This window comes from Schistocerca piceifrons, chromosome 2 (assembly GCF_021461385.2).
Source record: "Schistocerca piceifrons isolate TAMUIC-IGC-003096 chromosome 2, iqSchPice1.1, whole genome shotgun sequence".
NCBI lineage: Eukaryota > Metazoa > Arthropoda > Insecta > Orthoptera > Acrididae > Schistocerca > Schistocerca piceifrons.
In genome coordinates, this window is record NC_060139.1 from 324,326,042 (window position 1) to 324,348,328 (window position 22,287).

The 22,287-nt window shown below is 42.6% G+C and overlaps 1 pseudogene; it reads left to right on the forward strand.

The window, feature by feature from the left end:
• The first annotated feature begins 21,493 nt into the window (after positions 1 to 21,493).
• Positions 21,494 to 21,611, forward strand: LOC124778459 (annotated as a pseudogene).
• The last annotated feature ends 676 nt before the right edge of the window (positions 21,612 to 22,287 follow it).

The following is a 22,287-nucleotide window of genomic DNA, read 5'->3' on the forward strand; positions in this document are numbered from 1 at the left end:
CGAAATGGGGAAACAAGAAATTTATGCCACTACATGACTAAAAGACGGGATTGGTTGATAGTATACATCCTGAGGTACCAAGGAATCTTCAGTTTCTTGGTGGAAGAAATTTTTTTTTTTTTGGGTAGGCAGAGGGGGTGGATTTATAAATTGTAGAGAGGGACCAAGTCTTGATTGCAGTAATATGTAACTCGTAGTATGCAGAGATGGAGAATCTTGCACAGGGTAGAGCCGTGTGGTGAGCTGCATCAATACAGTCTTCGATCTGTACGCTAATTCAACAACACCCACTAGCAAGAGCATGCCTCAATACGTAGTGGGCTGTGTCCCATCGCTCGTAGAAACCGAGTCAAATCTTGATAACCTGCCATTGTTGCAGCAGTAACCGATCTAACAACTGCGCCATACACTTGTCTTATACAGGCGTTGCTGACTGCAGCGCCGTATTCTGCCTGTTTACATATCTCTGTATTTGACTACGCATGTCTGTACGACTTTCTTTGGCACTTCAGTGTATTAAATGAACAGTATTTAAAATTATAGCTGCGCTGTCAAATTAGATTAACGTAAGAGCTCATTATAACTGTTTGTTACATTTCATTGTAAATTTAGTGACTAAAGCTGGTATTGGTTATAGAGTCTGTGTCTTTAGCCTTTCTAGTTAAACTGGTGTTTGGAACTTCTGTTTGGGTCAGAAAAGACAATGCTGTGTTTGTTTAATATGTTATTGAAATTTACTAGCCTCATCAGCGAACTAAGTAAGGGTATTTAAATTTTTAATTATTTTATCGTGGTTTTGTTGGATTGTAAAGAATTACTTTACGAAACCGGAGTGGGCTGTTCTAAGAGTCTTTCAATTTTAGGAAGATTCATGTAATTGGTGAAGATTTTGAAAGATCAATGTACGCCTGTATAAATTTTCTGGTACAATAAATGGTATGTTACATAATAGATCTGACCTCCTGTATCCCGTTCTTGTCAAAAGGGATTTCAGAAAATGCCGAAAAATCAGTCACGACGGCCAGTACAACGGGTAGGGGCGCAAAAGTTTGATTTGCGCATAGCTACTATGCGTTAGGCGGTACATCTACATCTTCATCTGCGTCTACACTATGCAGACCACTGTCAAGTCCCTGAGAGGGGAAACTTCACGTTGTTATGGCTTCTTCCCGGTGGAGCGCAGTGAGAATAATTAAGCTACTCAGACACCCCCGTGCGCACTCAAATTATTCTGCTCTTGTTCTTGTCGTCCCTACGTGAGCGATACGTAAAGGTTTATAGTTTCTTCACTTAAAACTGGCTGCGTGGGATTAGCCGAGCGGTCTCAGGTGCTACAGTCATAGACTGTGCGGCTGGTCCCGGCGGAGGTTCGAGTCCTCCCTCGGGCATGGGCGTGTGTGTTTGTCCTTAGGATAATTTAGGTTAAGTAGAGTGTAAGTTAGTGACTGATGACCTTAGCAGTTAAGTCCCATAAGATTTCACATACATTTGAACATTTGAATTTAAAACTGGTTCTGAAAGCTTTACACACACATCAAAGAAAGTTTTGCATCACCCTGTTCCCTAGAACTCGTGAAGGTAGTCTTTCACTGTGGATATTGTATCACAGACACAGTCGCTTTGACTGTTCAGAGATGTTACTAAACCCGCCCAAAGATGTAACAACCATGCATGAGCAGCGCCTGTTAGACGGAGGGGGTCCGACAGCCGATCAGTTCCAGTCATTCCACCCGGAAGGACGTATACGGCTTGTGTTGTCTGTGGTTCAACCATGGCTAGACGGTTAATACCGTGGTTCGATCGCGTCCGCATTGTTACTTTGTGCCAGGAAGGGCTCTCAACAAGGGAAGTGCCCAGACGTCTCGGAGTGAACCAAAGCGAAATTGTCCAGATATGGAGGAGATACAGACAGACAGGAACTGTCGATGACATGCCTCGCTCAGGCCGCCCAAGGGCTACTACTGCAGTGGATAACCGCTACCTACGGATTATGACACGGAGGAACCCTGACAGCAACGCCCCAATGTTGAATAATGCTTTTCGTGCAGCAACCGGACGTCGTGTTACGACTCAAGCTGTGCGCAATAGGCTGCGTGATGCGCAACTTCACTCGCGACGTCCATGGCGAGGTCCATCTTTGCAACCAAGACACTATGCAGCGCGGTACACATGGCAACAACAACATGTTGAATAGACCGCTCAGCTGGCCGCGGTGGCCGAGCGGTTCTAGGCGCCTCTGTCCGGAACCGCGCGACTGCTACGGTCGCAGGTTCGAATCCTGCCTCGGGCATGGATGTGTGTGATGTCTTTAGGTTAGGTTTAAGTAGTTCTAAGTTCTAGGGGACTGATGACCTCAGATGTTAAGTCCCATAGTGCTCAGAGCCATTTGAACCAGTTTTGAATAGACCGCTCGGGATTGGCATCACGTTCTCTTCATCGATGAGTGTCGCATATGCCGTCAATCAGGCAATCGTCGGAGACGTGTTTGGAGGCAACCCGGTCAGGCTGAACGCCCTAGACACACAGCCCAGCGAGTGCAGCAGAGTGGAGGTTTCCTGCTGTTTTGAGGTGGCATTATGTGTGGCCGACGTACGCCGCTGGTGGTCACGGAATGCGCAATAACGGCTGTACGATACGTAAATGCCATCCTCCGAGTGATAGTGCAACCATATCGGCAGCATACTGGCGAGGCATTCGTCTTCATGGACGACAATTCGCGCCAACATCGTGCACACCCTGTGAATGACTTTCTTCAGGATAAGCAGATCGCTCGACTAGAGTGGCCAGCATGTTCTCCAGACATGAACCCTATCGAACATGCCTGGGATAGATTGAAAAGGGCTGTTTATGGACGACTTGACCCATCAACCATTCTGAGGGATCTGCACTGAATGGCCATTGAGGAGTGGGACAATCTGAACCAACAGTGCCCTTATGAACTTGTGGATAGTATGCCCCGAAGAATACAGGCATGCATTAATGCAGGAGGACGTGCTACTGGGTATTACAGATACTGGTGTGTACAGCAATCCGGACCACCACCTTTGAAGGTCTCTCTGTATGGTGGTACAACACGCAATGTGTAGTTTTCATGAGCAATAAAAAGGGCGGAAATGATGTTTATGTTGATCTCTATTCCAGTTTTCTGTACAGGTTCCGGAACTCTCGGAACCGAGGTGAGGCAAAATTTATCTTGATATGTGTACGTAAGCTTTCACAGTAAAACTGCGTCTACCCTTAAGCACATGCCAATTCAAGTTAGTAAGAATTTTCATGGGTCAAACAAACCACTGACCATTCCTGCTGCCTTTCTTTGTAGTATACACATTAAATATCCATTGCTAGTGGTTTTAGTAGGGACCCCACACACTTGAGCCATATTCTACGGAGAGGTTAGCAAGCTTTTTAGCCGTTGTATACGTGTAACAGTCGGTAAGCGTCTCTATTACTTAACAGGATGTAAGGGCAGTTGGAACCTCATTGTAACTAGAAGTTTTTCAGCACTTCAAGTACTTATAGTTTCTAACATTATTTTCTTTTTGTGAAAATGCGAGGCATCACCATCTCTCCGACTGCACGTTCAACTTAAGCTCCTCTTTATGTGTCTGTGTAAGCTTGTACGTAAGCCTGTATAATGAAACCAAGTACTCGAAACTCCCTCGTCGAAGGAAACGTTAGAACTGAAATTTCCTTCAGTTAATAACGTTCCGTGTAAAGTTGCAGACACCTGAATGCTTTTTCACAGATCAGGCGTACTGTCTTGGAGGAACATAATGGACGATGCTCAAAATACAGCGTGTTTAGAAATTTCATTGAAGCCTCCTACGGGATAAGGAATCCATATCCGGAAATGAATAGTTCGGATATAAAATAAGTTTGAAGATCTGATCACTTTCAAATCTTCCGCTTCATGGTACCCACATATACTGAGTACAAGGCACCGCCTTCAATTTTTATTCTAAATGTCACATCACATACGATTTTCGTCTGGCTATATCAATGGCTACGACGAACTGGCACGTTCGCGACTACGAGAGCTTACTGTGATGCACCACGTACGCGCCGCCCTCTCGGCTTTGACGAGGACGTTCTTGGTGACGTAGAAGATAACCCGACAACGATTACATGAAATGTTGGGCAGTCCATGGGCTACTGTAACGCCCACAGGTAAAAGCTCATTGACTCCACTGTGTGTATACGATAAAGCGGGAGACTAAAATTTGCTTTACTTCCAAAGGAACATATCTAGACATGGGTTCCTTATCCAAATTTTTCTACTAAGTCTCCTCCACTAGCCCTAGTAGCCTATAAAAGAAATTTTGAAACATTATATAAATTGAAACTTCCTGGCAGATTAAAACTGTGTGCCCGACCGAGACTCGAACTCGGGACCTTTGCCTTTCGCGGGCAAGTGCTCTACCATCTCAGCTACCGAAGCACGACTCACGGCCGGTACTCACAGCTTTACTCCTGCCAGTATCTCGTCTCCTACCTTCCAAACTTTACAGAAGCTCTCCTGCGAACCTTGCAGAACTAGCACTCCTGAAAGAAAGGATACTGCGGAGACATGGCTTAGCTACAGCCTGGGGGATGTTTCCCGAAACATTACGGAGGGTGCTCAGAAGTGGTAACTTTCACGGCCGTACAACGAGACCGAAGCCCTTCGTATGCAAGATAGATCGAAGAAACAGAATGCTGTTTGCTAAAGAGCAGATTAGAGAAGACAATATGTGATATAAAGACGTTACATTTGCTGCTCCCTCCATGACCAGACTTGAATGTGATTGAGAATCCTTGAGAGAAATTTGAAACAGGAACAATGAAAACAGTCACTTGTAGAGAAAGTTGGAAAACAGACTGCAAGAAGAGTGGCAGAAAATATCTACCGAGTACACCTGAAAATTACTGGAGAGCACTCGAAGTCGTTTCAGAGAAGTAATTAAGATGAAAGGAATCCCTACCAGAGACTGAACTTTTGGACCATAAGTGGGATAAAGGTATCCGAATAAATCTGTGCAAAATTGGTTTCGTTTTTGATTGCGTTTGTTAATTCTTATGTTTATATTTGTTGTGTTCTTTCGAAGTAAGATAGACATTTCGCTTTTACGACCCTTACAGGAACTTGTATTTACTTTATACCGGTGCTTTATTATTACTGAAATCACTAATACAAAGGGAAATATAATACATCATGCTGTCCGAATAATTACGCGAGTCACTGTGTTTGCAGCCCTCTTCCGCTAGAGAGCTCCGAATAGTAGTGTGTAACATGACGTGCAACGTAACTTTCTGAAAACCGGTGTTCTGTAACCCAGTCTTTAATTCGAAGAGTTCGTCCACACACGCAGCACCCTCTCATTCGGCGTGACATAGACAGACAACACACGAACGCTGCGACATTGGCAGCAATCCGACACCTTGGGTTCACTGGCATCGGTCATCCTCCGTACAGTCCCGTCTTCCCTCATACGATTTTCATCTATTTCCAAAACATAGGCTTCACTTAGAAAGGCTTCACTTTCAAATGATGAAGCTATGCATGCAGAGGTGAGGTTGTGGCTCCATCAACAAGGTCAAACAGGCTACGGTGACAGTTTCAACAAACTGGTCTATCGTTGGGACAAATGTGTTCGTCGCCACAGTGACTATGTCGAGAAATAAATACGTATACTTGAAGCATAGCCTGTAGGTGCAGAACATTAATAACGTTTGTTTCATTAAAAAGCTTTAAGAGGTCTTACTTATCAGCATGCCCTCGTAATTAAAGAGAAAGGAAGCATCTGACCAAAGTTTTCGTATTTATCATTATGCTGTACGCTATTAATGAACATAAAACGTCGGAAAGGAATATGTTGCAGCTGCACATTTATACATCCACGTCTACCTTAGCAAAGCAAAGTTAAACCACACGTACAAAGTGAAAAAAGTTGTTGTCCGTAACCGAACCTGGCACACTCGGCGTGGTGGTTAATGCCACTTAAGTGTTAACTTCGCCTCTAACTACAGTCCACTTCTGTGAAAAATGCATGTTCCCGACTACACATCCCTCTGTAACTGGCCTCAATTGCATGGGGCAAAGAAAGGACACAGCATATCACCTCGAACAAGAAGGAGCCCAGCAAAGCACGAGCACAACCATAGTTTCCAATTAAGCAGTACCTTTTCTTTCCTATTATTATTTTTTCACGCACTGCGTATGGTTCTCATACTCCATAGTTTGACTATTCTGTCAATTAGTTAGTTAGTTATATGTTACACAGATCGTTTGAACGATTCTTTTATCAAATTGATGTGGAGATGCTTTGCTACCTTTAGACATTTTATTGTTTTGGACAAATGATCAAAAAATTTTGCTGTTGCATATTTAATTCCTTTCTTAACCATGACGGCTTTAATAATGTGTAATGAAGGTCATCTTTTTCCTTTAATGTTGTACGTATGGACATCATTATTCTTCTCAAATTACGACGGATTTTTTATGATGAATCTCAATAGCGAATATATGGATCATGGTGGTACCCTTAAAATGCCTAATTCCTTGAAGAGATACTTACATGACGTTTGCTGGTGAACACCACATGTTATTCTTACTGCTCTCGTCTGTGCAATCAATACTTTCTAAGTGATGAGTTAATCCAGAAGATTAATCGATAAGGCATTATTGAATGGAAATATGTAAAATATGTCAGGTGGTTGGTTCGTTTGTTTCCAAGATTAGCGCTTATACGAAGAGCAAAGGAAGCTGATCTTCGTAGTTTGAGAAGTCCTGTAATATAGGCTACTTCTTCCAGTTCAAATTTGCATCACTATGTACACCCAATAATTTAGAACATTCTACCTTATCTACCGAGTGCTTTCAATATGCTACATTAATTGTTAGTGTGATTCTGTTTGTTGAATAGAACATAACGTGTTTTCTCGAAATTTACTGAGAGTTTGTTTTCAGAGAACCACCTAATAATTTTTAAAGACGTTAGTAACAATCTCTTATGTTGCTTTTCTTCTGATGGGTTCATTACAAAGCTGCCGTCACCTGCAAAATGCACAAATTTTGATTGCTGAATGTTAAGTGCTCGATTGTTCACATACACGAGGGATAGCAGCAGACCCAAAATTGATCCCTGAGGAACTCCCTTCGAAATTTCTCTCCAGTCACTAAAATTTTCCACCTTCCTTAGATTGTTTGAATTATTCGGTACAGCTTTTTGCATTATGTTTGTTAAGTGAAATTCAACCCAGTTGTGTGTAAAACGATCAGTTCTTCATCTTAACTTAGTATAACATTATACGTTCGGAAAACTGATTTCTAAAGACATCGGTACTGACAGCTGTCACATTGAACGATCTAGAAGACCGCTATCATTTGTATTTCTCACGCCGAGATAAAAGAAGTGACAGCTGTCAGACTGGAAGAACACGCCGTAGCGGTCTGTTATCTTCAGGCAACATCCGAGCAAAGAGAGATCCTGAATGAAAGACAGGACTATCTCAGATTGTAGCTGGGTCCTTGGCACGACGCGAGTCACGGCCGACGAACCTGCGACCTCACGATAAGCGGGGGCGGGCCTCCGTAATGAGAAGGCCGGGACGGACTTAATGCTTAACGCGCCGTGACGGCCAGCGGCGACAATCACGTGCGACGCGACCTCGCGGTGGGTGGAGCCTGACAGCCAGTGGGCGGGACTGCCACTGCAGCGGGGGCGGAGCCAGTGGTCCCGCCTACGCTGCACAACTGCAGCGACGACCGACAGGTGTCACTAGCAGTGCTGCGCGTTACGCGGCGGAACACGGTGGCGACGGTAGCGACATCCGGCGGAATATGTGGCAAGCAAGACGTTACCCCTTGCACCACTAGCGCCTTTTGTGAAACCACGGAACGACCCGGACCGCGCGTTGTACAAAACTTTCCGTAGTGTACGTAGTTGTCTGTACAACATCGTCATTAGCTTATACTCGGACCCATAACATTAACACAATACATTCTCAGCGCATGAAGGAACGACTGAGATTCTGTATGCACACTTCTTAATACTATAGTAGTTATCAGAAGGTATGTCTAAGTGACCGATCTAAGAGAAAATGAATGTTCACCAAACCACAATAGAACAGCGATGATTTGGCTAACATAAATAACGTAATTCAAAACCGTCACAGTGGACAGGACGAAGGACGATAGCTTTGTATATAAGGGGCTTACAAGTCAGTACAATCTATGTTACCATGTATTATATATGGAAGTAATCAACTCTTGTTGAGGTAAACAATGAACTAATTTGTCTGCCTAAAGACGTTGTTTAAACGTAGATGTAAAAAAATATGACTCTAAATAAACCCAAGGTGACGAGAATAGTACAAATGACTTACTTTACAACAGACGGCTGAAAATCAGAAAAATTTCTACAGAAAAATAAGGATCACACTCCCTCTTACAAACTCACTGATAGTAATTATGATATCTATTAAAACTGGTTTCACCATATCTCGGCAGGTAGCAGCGCTGTTCAGGGGGAAAAAATATGCAATCGCCACTTTCCTCCATCTACCCCTACCAGAAAATAATAACCGGTAAAACATATTGTGAGAAACGTCGTTCCCATGTATTGTATTTCAAGTAGAACATAGCTGGATCCAGTCTGCAAACATTCCTTTAAAAGAGTAATTAAATGATGCAGTTTCATTAACATTTGGAAATTTGTTCGCTGACTTCTATCCATCGTAGTATGTGCCATAGCAAATAACAAATGTGTGGTAACTTACACGAGTTAAACAAAAAGTTTTGGGCTATTTTCCTCATTATTTTCCAAATTGGTAACGTTGGATCTTTTGTGTACATAGGCCCTGTGTCTGTCGTAAACAACTACTCACAAAAATTTTCGCTTTCCGTTAGAGACAGCGAAAGAGCTACACGTCTGGACTTCGTTAAGTCTGTACGTTTTCTTTAGTTTATCGTTACTGCTATGTCTGAGGATACAAAGAAGTCAGGTAATCAGAACATGCTGATTTATTAGGTTTTTAACCTCTGAACTTACTACAAATTCCATTTGAAGTTATAAGCTGCTTCAGAAAATGTTCCGAGTCTTTGCACTCGCCTTACACAGTTCTATTCGCATGCTGTGATCAGTGCCACCAGTCCTCATTTCTGAGTTTTACATCTCATATGCTTCTTTTTGTTTGCACTGGAAACCTGCCGAAAAAATACGTATTTCGGAAGTGTTTCTCAACAATGAAATTTTGTAGTGTATCTTTTTTCACTTATGTAACAGCTTTTTTTGTTTTGAATCATCGATTCAACAAAACATAAATATATTCTCAGCGGTGGTTACTCTTCTAGCAAAAAATCTTCAACAGGAAAGAAAATAATATTATCTTTCTTTGGTACATCGAAAGGCACACTGTTTTGTAATGTTACTCGCAGATTTACTACTTGTAGCTATTTGTGTAAAATTAAAGCTCTGGAACTGGTGTATAATTTGTATAATTCAAGAGACACAATTGTATATACTTACGTGAAGTTAGTTATGCGCGACCCTAAAAGGGTAATGACTACGATATTTCTTCTGTTCTTCATTTATTGCGAAATGTGTAGTAGTATCCTGAGATTATTGTTTCGTTCTCAATTTCTTCGGAATAATGAGATTGTTGCTGGTTTGCATTTCCTTCCATCCAGTGAGAATATCTAAATGGAAAGCCAATTTTATGAACAATTTAATCCAGTGATTGCACATTCGGGACGGATGGGGTTCAAAAGAGTGTGAGACAAACATAATTTAGGTTCTCCTAAATATCTTGCGGTCAAGCACTGCACTCGGTTTCTGTGCTGTAACATTGAGCCACAAACGGCAAGACTCGTTAGAAACAATGGCTTGATTATTATTATTATTATTTTCTTTACAAATGTCAGGCTTCCAAATACAGAGAAGTCATGTAGACTATATCTGGACGATAAGGGAATGATTAAGAACTGTTGTTGTTGGTGGTGTTGTGGTGATCAGTTTTAAGATCGAGTAGCTGCAGCTCTCCATACTATAATCCGTTTCAAATTACTTGACAGTTGATACTTCACGCGTTGGAGCTGGTTTCCTCCCACCAGAGCACTCAACGTCAGGCCTAAACCGTTCGCGTTACCATATTGCCACAACAATCGGTCACTTCACTTCCAATTCCTTTTCCGAATTTCTTTCTTGATGTGTTTGGATCCCGAATCATGGGCCCGGAACTTTTATTTCGCAGTTTATCAAACATGGTAACCACACCGAAAAAACGACACACACACACACACACACACACAGCGATGCTAATGAAATTACACATGTTTCATACGCAGCAGTAACCGAGCACTGCGGGATACTGCACAAGTCGAGATTCAGCGTCACATATACAGTTATCACAATCACAGAGCTCGGCTAACTTCAGGTATGTTTCACATGACGTCGCACGAAGCTGAATTTTTAAAGGCTGCAATTCATCGTTGCGACTGGATCACCAAATCGCAATAGATAGCGTGTAAATCTGATGTATAGATGGTTGTAGGTTCGAATCTTGTAATATGTAATGAACTTCTTTTATTTCTAAATCTATTGTAAAGAGTAGGATTATTATTTTTACTCAAATAATTACTTTAAATGTAATTTATTTTATTTTTAATACTTTGGCTCGTCATTTTCATAATGGTTTTGACTTATTTACTGGCTCTTTTTTGCTTCCTATTATTCTTTTTACATTTGGAATCTGCCTGTGACGCTTATAATCTGTAACCAAGTGCCAACGAGGACTGCTCATCGATTAGTAAAGCAGAAGCTCGTGTAACCAGTGTGAGGGTAGTTTCAGGTAAGCACTGAGCGAGAAATTACAGGCACGCTACTACAACACAAATGAAAATCGAAATTGGAAGAATAGAAATTTGGCTGCAAGAGGAAGTTAAAAATTGAATGGACAGAGCATAATATGAAAATAACAGATCTTTTTGAGTGCTAAAATTTAACTGATGCTGGAGTTTATTGGCTATGAGCGAATTTAGTGACTCGAAAACAGGGTGAACAGACTTGATTGCTTGTGGTAGCTAGATGGGTTAGAGGCAGAGACTCTCTGCGTTCGACTCATTCAATGTTATGGGCCTGAGTTATACTGAATTACGAGTCGCTGAGGTCGTTAAGAGTTAGGAGTACTCACATAAGTCTTTCACAACACCTCAAATATTTCAAATTGACTCTGAGCTGAGTTCTACATGTGCTTAGTGAGGGACATAAATATGTTTCGGAAGATAACTGTTAGCGATTTTTAAACTTCGTTTAGAAAGATTTGATTCGAGCTGTCGACTATTCGAAGTCCTGATTCGAGGACAGTGACTATGAAGAAGAAAAGTAAGTGCAGCGAACATTAGGGGGAGCTGTACAAATTATGAGAATTATAACTCTCTTTTCAGCAGAGTAGCACCCGCGGATGTTATTCTGCATTCTGAAGATAGACTTTTCAATGACTTTCTTCGGTGCTTCCATAAGATGATTATAGCTTACTAGGGTGCTGTTTGTGATGTTCTGTTTGCTCTTGACAGCAGGCGGTCTTATTCCCTTAAGAGATCAATTAAATGCGATGGATACGTCTTGGTGTTAGCAAGAACAGCATTTCTGAAATGATGTATATGTTAATATCTAAAATACATTTAAGTGAGAGGAAGTCTTTCATGATAGAATGTCTCTGGAACGTAGCTTTATACCAGTCCTTTCAAAACTTTCTGGGTCCACGGCTTCCATGACCTGAATGTAAACACATACGGCTCTACTCAATCATGACACGTCTCGAATGTTGGTAAATAAACTCATATATCGAAAAAATCAAAAGGTGTTATACTCTTATTGTCTGAAGACATTAATACACATTTTAATCAATTTTTAATGTTTTACATCGTAGTCTTTCAATGAAAGCAATGGGAAAGCCTCAGCATCATCAGGTTCTCAAATCTCAGCACAAGACCTGAAACTGAAACTCGCACCTGCTTCTCCACATTCATTAGCGATCTGTATCCATGTTGATGACTGCCTAAGCTGAAAAATATATCATATAAAAGTAGGATTTGCAAAAGGTATCAAAACTCATAGGACTTTATCAGCTATCTGTAGGTACTCATGATTCGCCAAGTTTAAAAACTCAAGCAGTGATGACGAAACAATCTTAGATTTTAGTATGGAGTCTCAATATATATCAACGAAATGGTCATTTTCTTCAGTTGACGGATGCTCTGTTCCGAAAGGATATGTGGAAAGTACTTCAGAATTTAATCGCAAAGTTTAGTTAAATGGTCCACAAATACAGACTTCGATATTTTACTCAATTGTAAGTCATTGTGTTCTAAAGTCACGAGAAGAGCAGTGAAAACGCAACGGGTAGCTCTACTTACGTAGAAGTGAAGATGCTTTACATAGGACAGATGGACTATAGTCCTATTAAAATTACTTGATAGTGGACGTCCGTCACTTACCGCTACATTGTTGTCACATCGGCTGCCGGCTGCCGTTCGGTTGTAGGTGACTCACAATCACGGCGCGTCACTTCACGAATGCTGTTGATGTGCTACGAGGTGCAATGTTGGTCGCTGCGAGCAATGTCGTAAATGGGAGATGCTCTTTCCGCAGTTTATTTTAAGTAACCAATAACTAAGCCGCGGCAGACGACGCGTGTTGTGCAAAGCTATCCACAAACTCGTTTTGTGCAGTGTATCCGAGAAAACGGCAGTCAAAAATCTGCGGCAGAACTGAAATCACGATCGCTTTGTTCATGTCAATTAAAGCGTGCCTGAAGGCGCCCACATCCGACACATTCACTAAGTTATCCCAATAGAATCGTCCGTTACTGTAAGGTCATACGCGACCACACACTTTTCCATTGTGTATTTATGTCATGAAGATCAATTATTAGGGCTTAATATCTTATTCCATCACGATTCAGTACGACCCTAGCACATATAGTGGGCGACATTTCCACTTCAATAAGAACAGAGAGAATTCGTATACCATATCACGACTGTCAGGGTTTTCTCAACAATGGATCCCATGTCCATTTATACGGTGAAAGAGGTGACTCCCTTGAAGGTAGCTGTCGCATGCTATAGCAAAACCCAACATCGGATGATCCCGCAGTTAATTATAAACAAGCAACAGCATACAGGGATCATTTTTATTGCTTCAAAGTTGCTCATAGCAAGGGCTTACAGTTTTGAAAAAGATTGTAACTCTTTTATGTTTCAAATAAACAAATTCAGGAGCTTCTACATCTACATCTACATTTATACTCCGCAAACCACCCAACGGTGTGTGGCGGAGGGCACTTTACGTGCCACTGTCATTACCTCCCTTTCCTCTTCCAGTTGCGTATGGTTCGCGGGAAGAACGACTGTCTGAAAGCCTCCGTGTGCGCTCTAATCTCTCTAATTTTACATTCGTGATCTCCTCGGGAGGTATAAGTAGGGGGAAGCAATATATTCGATACCTCATCCAGAAACGCACCCTCTCGAAACCTGGCGAGCAAGCTACACCGCGATGCAGAGCGCCTCTCTTGCAGAGTCTGCCACTTGAGTTTATTAAACATCTCCGTAACGCTATCACGGTTACCAAATAACCCTGTGACGAAACGCGCCGCTCTTCTTTGGATCTTCTCTATCTCCTCCGTCAAACCGATCTGGTACGGATCCCACAATGATGAGCAATACTCAAGTATAGGTCGATCGAGTGTTTTGTAAGCCACCTCCTTTGTTGATGGACTACATTTTCTAAGCACTCTCCCAATGAATCTCAACCTGGTACCCGCCTTACCAACAATTAATTTTATATGATCATTCCACTTCAAATCGTTCCGCATGCATACTCCAAGATATTTTACAGAAGTAACTGCTACCAGTGTTTGTTCCGCTATCATATAATCATACAATAAAGGATCCTTCTTTCTATGTATTCGCAATACATTCCATTTGTCTATGTTAAGGGACAGTTGCCACTCCCTGCACCAAGTGCCTATCCACTGCAGATCTTCCTGCATTTCGCTACAATTTTCTAATGCTGCAACTTCTCTGTATACTACAGCATCATCCGCGAAAAGCCGCATGGAACTTCCGACACTATCTACTAGGTCATTTATATATATTGTGAAAAGCAATGGTCCCATAACACTCCCCTGTGGCACGCCAGAGGTTACTTTAACGTCTGTAGACGTCTCTCCATTGATAACAACATGCTGTGTTCTGTTTGCTAAAAACTCTTCAATCCAGCCACACAGCTGGTCTGATATTCCGTAGGCTCTTACTTTGTTTATCAGGCGACAGTGCGGAACTGTATCGAACGCCTTCCGGAAGTCAAGAAAAATAGCATCTACCTGGGAGCCTGTATCTAATATTTTCTGGGTCTCATGAACAAATAAAGCGAGTTTGGTCTCACACGATCGCTGTTTCCGGAATCCATGTTGATTCCTACATAGTAGATTCTGGGTTTCCAAAAACGACTTGATACTCGAGCTTCTTCATCGACTCAGTGTCAGACACCACAGACTTCCTCTTTCGAAGGACGCATTCTGTGTAGGTGCTAGTCGTATTTTTATGTCTCACTTGCTTCGAATAAACTGCGTAATCGTGTTTCTACATGGCAGAATCCCGGCAGTGTCTCTACGCTGCCTTTCATTAGTCACAGTGGAAGTTGCCCATAAGCATTCTCGATTTATTATTCTCTGCAAGGCCTGCGTGTGGGTTTGTTGAAGCACGTGCACCATCCTGGGACGCTAGTCAGTGTGATAACTCCAGGAATACATCCATCGTCTTCGACATTGTTCGCCTTAATGCATCTACAACTGGACAAGGTGTACGTTAGTCAGAGAAGCAATGGAGTAAGTATGAGAGAGCGCAAATATTCGAAGTTTAAAGATTGCTTCTGATGTTCTCAAGCTTGTGTGCGACAGTATATTACCACGTAAAATAGCCAATGGCTTTGCCATGTTGGTAACACCGGTTTCCGCCTGATCGAAGAAATTAGGCCGCGGTGGGCTAGTACCTGGATCGGTGACCATTTGTGGAAAAACTTGAGTTGTTCACTTTAAAGGCACGCAACTCGCCCAAGTTGCGTTTAATTGAAAGATTGCCACACGACACTTATTTACAACGTAAGATATATTCCTCTAAGAGTACACTTGTTGGAAATAGGTTTTTTTTTCCTGTCGTAGAAAGCCTGTTTTGTAATTTACTCTCGAGGGTATGAGTAATGGTACTGATCCCCTATGGTATACAAAACGGGTCAGATCGCTGTTGCAGAAGCAACGAAAAATGTATGCCAAATTTAAAAGAACGCAAAATCCCCGAGATTGGCAAAGCTTTACAGAATTTAGGAAGATAGCGCGCGCTTCAATGAGAGATGCTTATAAAAATTTCCACAGCGATTCTCTGCCTCAGATTCTGGCAGAAAACCCAAAGACATGCAGGTCACACGTCAACCATACAAGTGTCAAGACGCAGTCAATACCTTCACTGAGCGATAGCAGCGGTAAAGTCACTGACGACAGTGCCACAAAAGCAGAGTTATTAAACACGGTTTTCCGAAACTCCTTCAATGAGAAACTTAGAAGTAGATATCCTCGCTGTAGGAAAGCAGCTTAAATCACTTAATAAAGGCAAGGCCACCGGTCCAGACTGTATACCAGTCAGGTTCCTTTCAGAGTATGCTGATGCAATAGTTCCATATTTAGCAGTTATATACAACCGCTCGCTCACAGTAAGATCCGTACCTAATGACTGGAAAATTGCTCAAGTCACACCAATACCCAAAAAGGGAAATAGGAGTAATCCGCTGAATTACCGGCCCATATCACTAACGTCGATTTGCAGTAGGGTCGTGGAACATATACTGTGTTCGAACATTATGATTTATTTCGAAGAAAATGATTTATTGACACATAGCATGGATTCAGAAAATATTGTTCTTGTGAAACACAACTAGCTCTTTATACTCATGGAGTAATGAGTGCTATCGACAGGGGATGTCAAATTGATTCCATATTTTTAGATTTCCAGAAGGCTTTCTACACCGTTACTCACAAGCGTCTTCTAATCAAACTGCGTGCCTATGGCATACCGCCTCGGTTGTGCCACTGGATTTGTGATTTCCTGTCAGAAAAGTCACAGTTCGTACTAATAGACGGAAAGTCATCTAGTAAAACAGAAGTGATATCCGGCGTTCCCCAAGGTAGTGTTATAGGCGCCGGCCGGAGTGGCCGTGCGGTTCTAGGCGCTACAGTCTGGAGCCGAGCCGAGAGGTTCGAATCCTGCCTCGGGCATGGATGTGTGTGATGTGCTTAGGTTAGTTAGCTTTAATTAGTTCTACGTTCTAGGTGACTGATGACCTCATAAGTTAAGTCGCATAGTGCTCAGAGCCATTTGAGCCATTTGTTATAGGCCCTCTGTTGTTCCTGATCTGTATTAACGACATAGGAGACAATCTAGGTAGCCCTCTGAGATTGTTTGCAGATGATGCTATCATTTATTGTCTTATAAAGTCATCACATGACCAAAAAGAATTACAAAATTATTTAGATGTGATATTTGTATGGTGCGAAAAATGGTAATTGACGCTGAATAAAGGAAAGTGTGAAGTTATTCACTTGAGTACTAAAAGAAATCCGCTAAATTTCTATTACGCGATACGTCACACGAACCTGAAGGCTGTAAGTTCAACTAAATACTTAGGGATTAGAATAACCTGAATTGGAACGATCACTTAGTGTTGTGGGTAGAGCACACCAAATACTGCGATTCATTGGCAGAACACTTAAAAGGAGCAAAAGGTCTACTAAAGCTACAGCTTACACCACGCTTGTCCACCTTATTCTGGAGAGCTGCTGTGCGGTGTGGGATCCGCATCGGGTGGGACTGCCCAGTGACATCCGAGAAAGTTCAGAGAAGGTCAGCTCGTTTTGTGTTATCGCGAAGTAGGAGAGATAGTGCCACAGGCATGATACGTGAATTGGAGTGGTAATCATTAAAACAAAGGCGTTTTTCGTTGCGACGGGATCTTCTCATGAAATTTCAATCATCAGTTTTCTCCACCGATTGCGAAAAGATTCCGTTGGCACCCACCTACATAGGAAGAAATGACCATCACGATAAAATAAGAGCAATCAGGGCTCGCACAGAAAAATTTAAGTGCTCGTTCTTTCACGCGCGCCGTTCGAGAGTGTAAAGGTAGAGAGACAGCGTGAAGGTGGTTCATTGAACCCTCTGCCAGGCACTTTATTGTTAATAGCAGAGTATCAAGTAGCTGTAGATGTAGATGTAGAGGTAACACACAGTGGTGAAGTTAGCCCTGCGGCTACACAGCAAGTGTGTCGAGTACTGAAGGATGATGAGACGCGTTTGAAGTTCGCTAAGGATGTGGATACTGGGGTAAGAAATGGTAAAGTAGGTAGTTCGGTTGAAGAGGAATGGGCTTCTATAAATTGGGCAGGCACAGATATTTGGACAGCCCAATACAGGTACTGTTTGGAAGGTGACTGCGAAGCGACGTTGGCTAACAGAAGATATATCTGAATTGATCAGCGAATGAAGTAAGTACAAAAATGCTAAGGGAAAGTCAAGAATACAGCAATATAAATCAATAAAAAGTGCAGGGAAGCGGAGGTTAAATGGCTGGAGAAAAAATGTGAAGAAATCGAAAACGAAATGACCGTCGGAAGAACTACGCTGCTTACAGAAAACTCAAAAAAACCTTTAGTGTAATTAAAAGCAAAAGTGCAACTGGAATTCTGCTGTTAAACACAGAGGAATGAGCGGATAGGTGGAAAGAGTACAGTGACGGCCTCTATGAGTGAGAGGACTTGTTTGAGAGCGTGACAGAAGAAGAAATTGTGCCCAATAGGGGCTACACTCTCATAGTCAAAATTTAAAAGAGCTCTGGAAGGCTTCAGATTTAATAAGACAGATGGGATAGGTAACATGCCATTGGAATACCGAAAATCATTAGGGGAAGTGGCAAGCAAACGACTATTGAGGTTTATGTGCAGCATCTATGACACTGGCGACATACCATCAGACTTTCGGAAAAATATCATCCACGTAATTCTGAAGACAGCAACGGCCGATAAGTTGCACGAACTATCGTACAACTGCCTAAACAAATCGTGCCTCCAAGCCGTTAACAAGACTAATATACAGAAAAGCCCGCCCGGATATCCATGCGGTCTAACGCGCTGCTTCCCGAGTCGGTAGGCGTGCCGGTTCCCCGCTCGAATCCGCCCGGCGGATTTGTGTCGAGGTCCGGTGTGCCGGCCAGCCTGTAAGTGGTTTTTAAGGCGGTTTTTCATCTGCCTCGGCGAATGCGGGCTGGTTCCCCTTTTTCCGCCTCAGTTACTCTGTGTCGGCGATTGCTGCGCAAACACCGTTTGCACATACGCGTACACCACAATTATTCTACCACGCAAAGATTTGGGGTTACACTCGTCTGTAATGAGACGTTCCCGGGGATTCTGTGTGGGGCGGCAGTGGGTGGGTGGACTGCTGTGGCCTGTTGTGGTGTTGTGAACCACTGTGGACTACGGCAGGACGAAGCCTCTCCGTCGTTTCTAGGTCCCCAGTTTAATACAACACAATCTACAGAAGAATGTAAATGAAAATTGACGATCTGTTAAAAGAGGTGCAGTTCGGCCTAAAGCCGAAGGCACAAGAGAGGTAGTTCTGACATTGCTTTTGATAATGGAAGTAGGACTGAAGAAAAATCGGGATAAGCTTACAGGATTTGCGGAACTTGAAAAAAAAGTTCGACAAAGAAAAATTGGGTAAGATGTTCGAAGCTCTGAGACAAATAGGAGGAAGCTGTAGGGAAAGATATGTAATATATAGTACGTAAAAGAACCAAGAAGGTATAATAAGACTGGAAGACCAAGAAACAAGCATGCGGATTAAGTTAATTGTAACGCCTGGATGCAGTATTTAGTCTCTACATCGAAGAAGCAATGGCGGAAATAAAAGGAAGATTCAAGAATAGAATTAAAATTCATGGTGAAAGGATGTCAATGATAAGATTCCCTGATGACATTGCTATCCTCAGTGAAAAGGAAGAAGAATCTGTTGAATGGTATGAACTGTTTCATGGGTACAGAATGTGGATTGAGAGCGAACTGAAAAAACAACAAAACACCAAAATTATGAGAAGCAACAGAAATGAGAACGGCGAGAAACTTAACATTAGAATTGGTGATCACGAAGTAGAGGAAGTAAAGGCATTCTACTAGTCAGGAAGCGAAATAACACAGGGGACGGAGCAGGAAGAACATAAGAAGCAGGCTAACACACACACAGAGAGGGTATTTCTGGCCAAGAGAAGCCGACTATTATAAAACATAGGGCATAGTTTGAGGAAGAATTTCTAAAAATGTACGTTTGGAGCATAGCATTGTATGATAGTAAAACATGGACAACTGGAAAGCCAGAACAGAAGAGTATCGAAGCGTGTGAGATGTGGTACTACAGGAGAACGTTGGAAATTGGGTGTTCTGATAAGATAAGAAATATAAAGGTTCTCAGCGGAATCCTTGAAGAATGGAACATATGGAAAACACTGAAGCGAAGAAGGAACAGGATGGTAGCATGCGTGTTAAGACATCAGCAAATGAACTCCATGGCATTGGAGAGAGCTGTAGAGGGTAAAGACTGTAGGGGAAGATAGAGAAGGCGTAAACATACTTAGACCAACAGTCAATTAAAAGTTTACAGTAACCTGGGCACCTCAGAATTGTATGTAACATACAAACAAAGCCAGACTAGAACGCAGGCGAAGCCCACCGTTGATAACAAAAGTAAATATCGACGTTGTCTCAGTTACGGCATGCGCACGCCTCACAGTTAACTGTACTTAGTTAAAAGAAGGAGAGATAAGTAGTGCTACTTGAAACTTCGAGTAGAGGTCGCCTCTAAACAGTATCGAGTGTTGACTACGGTAGGAGAACGTTAATGAATTTCAAAACCTTTAATTCGTGTGTGACCTTTTCTTGCATGTACTGATGAGATGAGGCGGTCAACTTTAATTTTTCGCTGTAGTTCCCGCCACCTTTTTATTTTGAAAATAGAGTTAGAATGTTTTATTTCAGTTCAGCGACCTGGGAAGTGCACTTTGGACTGGGAATTACGGGCAGCAGGTTTTTCGATTACTTTCTGGCTGTCTGCGCAAATGATATTCAGCCTCATGTAAGCGCCAGTGATATTTAAAATTTCACAAAAACAAACAGTATCTCAAGAAGCAATAACAAAACTTTAACCCTCTGCCCACAACACCGCAAGAGCAGTTCCATCAGAGTCCCAATAAATGGTCTCAGTGACCTCCTTGCAAATAAAATTCCCTTATCTCGCAGTTTTGTGGTATTCTGAAAGAAAAAACTAGTAGATATTACTTTGAGACCGCTTGCCAGAAGTGGACGATAACAATTTTTTGGATCACGCCGCAGTATCATTTCAAAGGCCCATCCTCGATGTTGGTCCGTGGCGGGGGACAAGAGAGCTTCTGTTACGACTGCAGTGTTTTGCTCTGCCTGTCCCTGTGTCAGTAAGCGTTGTGTCGCTGGTAAGCTTCCAACGACTATAACTTTTTAATGCCATCCAGGGACGACAACTAGAAACGGTAAAGTGACGACAAAAAGCTGATAGCTAGGATATACTGCTGAAGTGATCTCTTGCTGCTGCTGTTCATGAGGCCCAGAAGGCAGCATTTAACGACGTCCAAGCTGACGCTATCGTTCTTTCCCGCTAGTAAGTGGTTCAGGAGGAGCAGTGGAACATCTGTACATACATACAAACTTTTTTATAATATATATGGATATAGCACACATGGCATTCCAAACGGGAAAACAAAAGTCTGTCATCAACGGATTGTCCTCTTTGATACCACAGTCTATATGTAACTCGTTAAGTGCCGCTAACAAAAACATGATGCTACAAAAAAGGTAATAACATGCGAACAGCTCAAGACGACAGATTGCTGAACTACTATTGGCAAGAAAAGTGACTGTACAGAAAAGTGTAACTTTTGCTACCCCGCGAAGCCTGCAATATCGACGAAATTGACGATATTACGTTTGCCACAACTTTATCCAGCAATAGCAAAATTTTAAATTCCGTAAGAGTAATCTGGTAGTTAATTCTAATGGTTAATAGTTAACATATCATCATAAGAGCTGAATCATAAATAAAGTAGGGGTAACAGCAGACAACGCGCGCCAGGTGACTGAATGATCGGTGATCCGGATTGTCAGGCGGAGACCATACTTCGAAGCTCGGAACCGTGGGGGGTTATTTCCCTCGTTCAGAAAATTTGATATCGATCGAATCACCCTCTTCAGGACAACTGACACTCTAAGGTGTGAAGAAACGACGTTCTCGGTTGTTCTGGGTGACACCAGCGGTGGGAAGAACATTCAGTACCGTGACACGTAGGCACGGAATTTTCTGTTCATTAATTTGACGTAGTACTCTACAAAAGCTAACGGCCTTGCCGCAGTGGTAACACCGATTCCCGTCAGAACACCGAAATTAAGCACTGTTGGACTGGGCTAGCACTTGGATGGGTGACCGTCCGGTCTATCTAGCGCTCTTGGCAAATCGAAGTGCACTCGTCACTTGTGAGGCAAACTGAGGAGCTACTTGATTCAGAAGTAGCTGCTCTGGTCTCGTAAACTGACATACGGCCGGGAGAGCGGTGTGCTGACCACATGCTGAGCATGACATGACGGCCGGTCGGTTCCGTTGGGCCTTCACGGCCTGCTCGGGCGGAGTTTAGTTTAGTTTAGTTTTAGTACGCTACAGTCCGCCTCGATAGCTGAATAGTCAGAGTGACAGACTGCCGTCCTAATGGGCCCAGGTTCGATTCCCGGCTGGGTCGGGGATTTTCTCCGCTCAGGGACTGGGTGTTGTGTTGTCTTCATCATCATTTCATCCCCATCCGGCGCGCAGGTCGCCCAATGCGGCGTCGACTGTAATAAGACCTGTGCCAAGGCGGCCGGACCTGCCCCGTAAGGAGCCTCCCGGCCAATGACGGCAAACGCTCATTTCCATTTCCAGTACACTACAAAAACGTAAGACAATATTCATCTCAGTAGAGTCCCCTATTAAAGCAAATACGGGCTAATAAGAGTTGACTCAATTGGTCGCTCGAAAAATGAACCCACGGAAACAATGGGTTGAAGATCATTTGACACCATCAATAGAACAATGAAGTAAATTCAGTGGAAAAAGTTAAGCACAAGGCAACAAAGAAACACGAACAACTTCAGTTG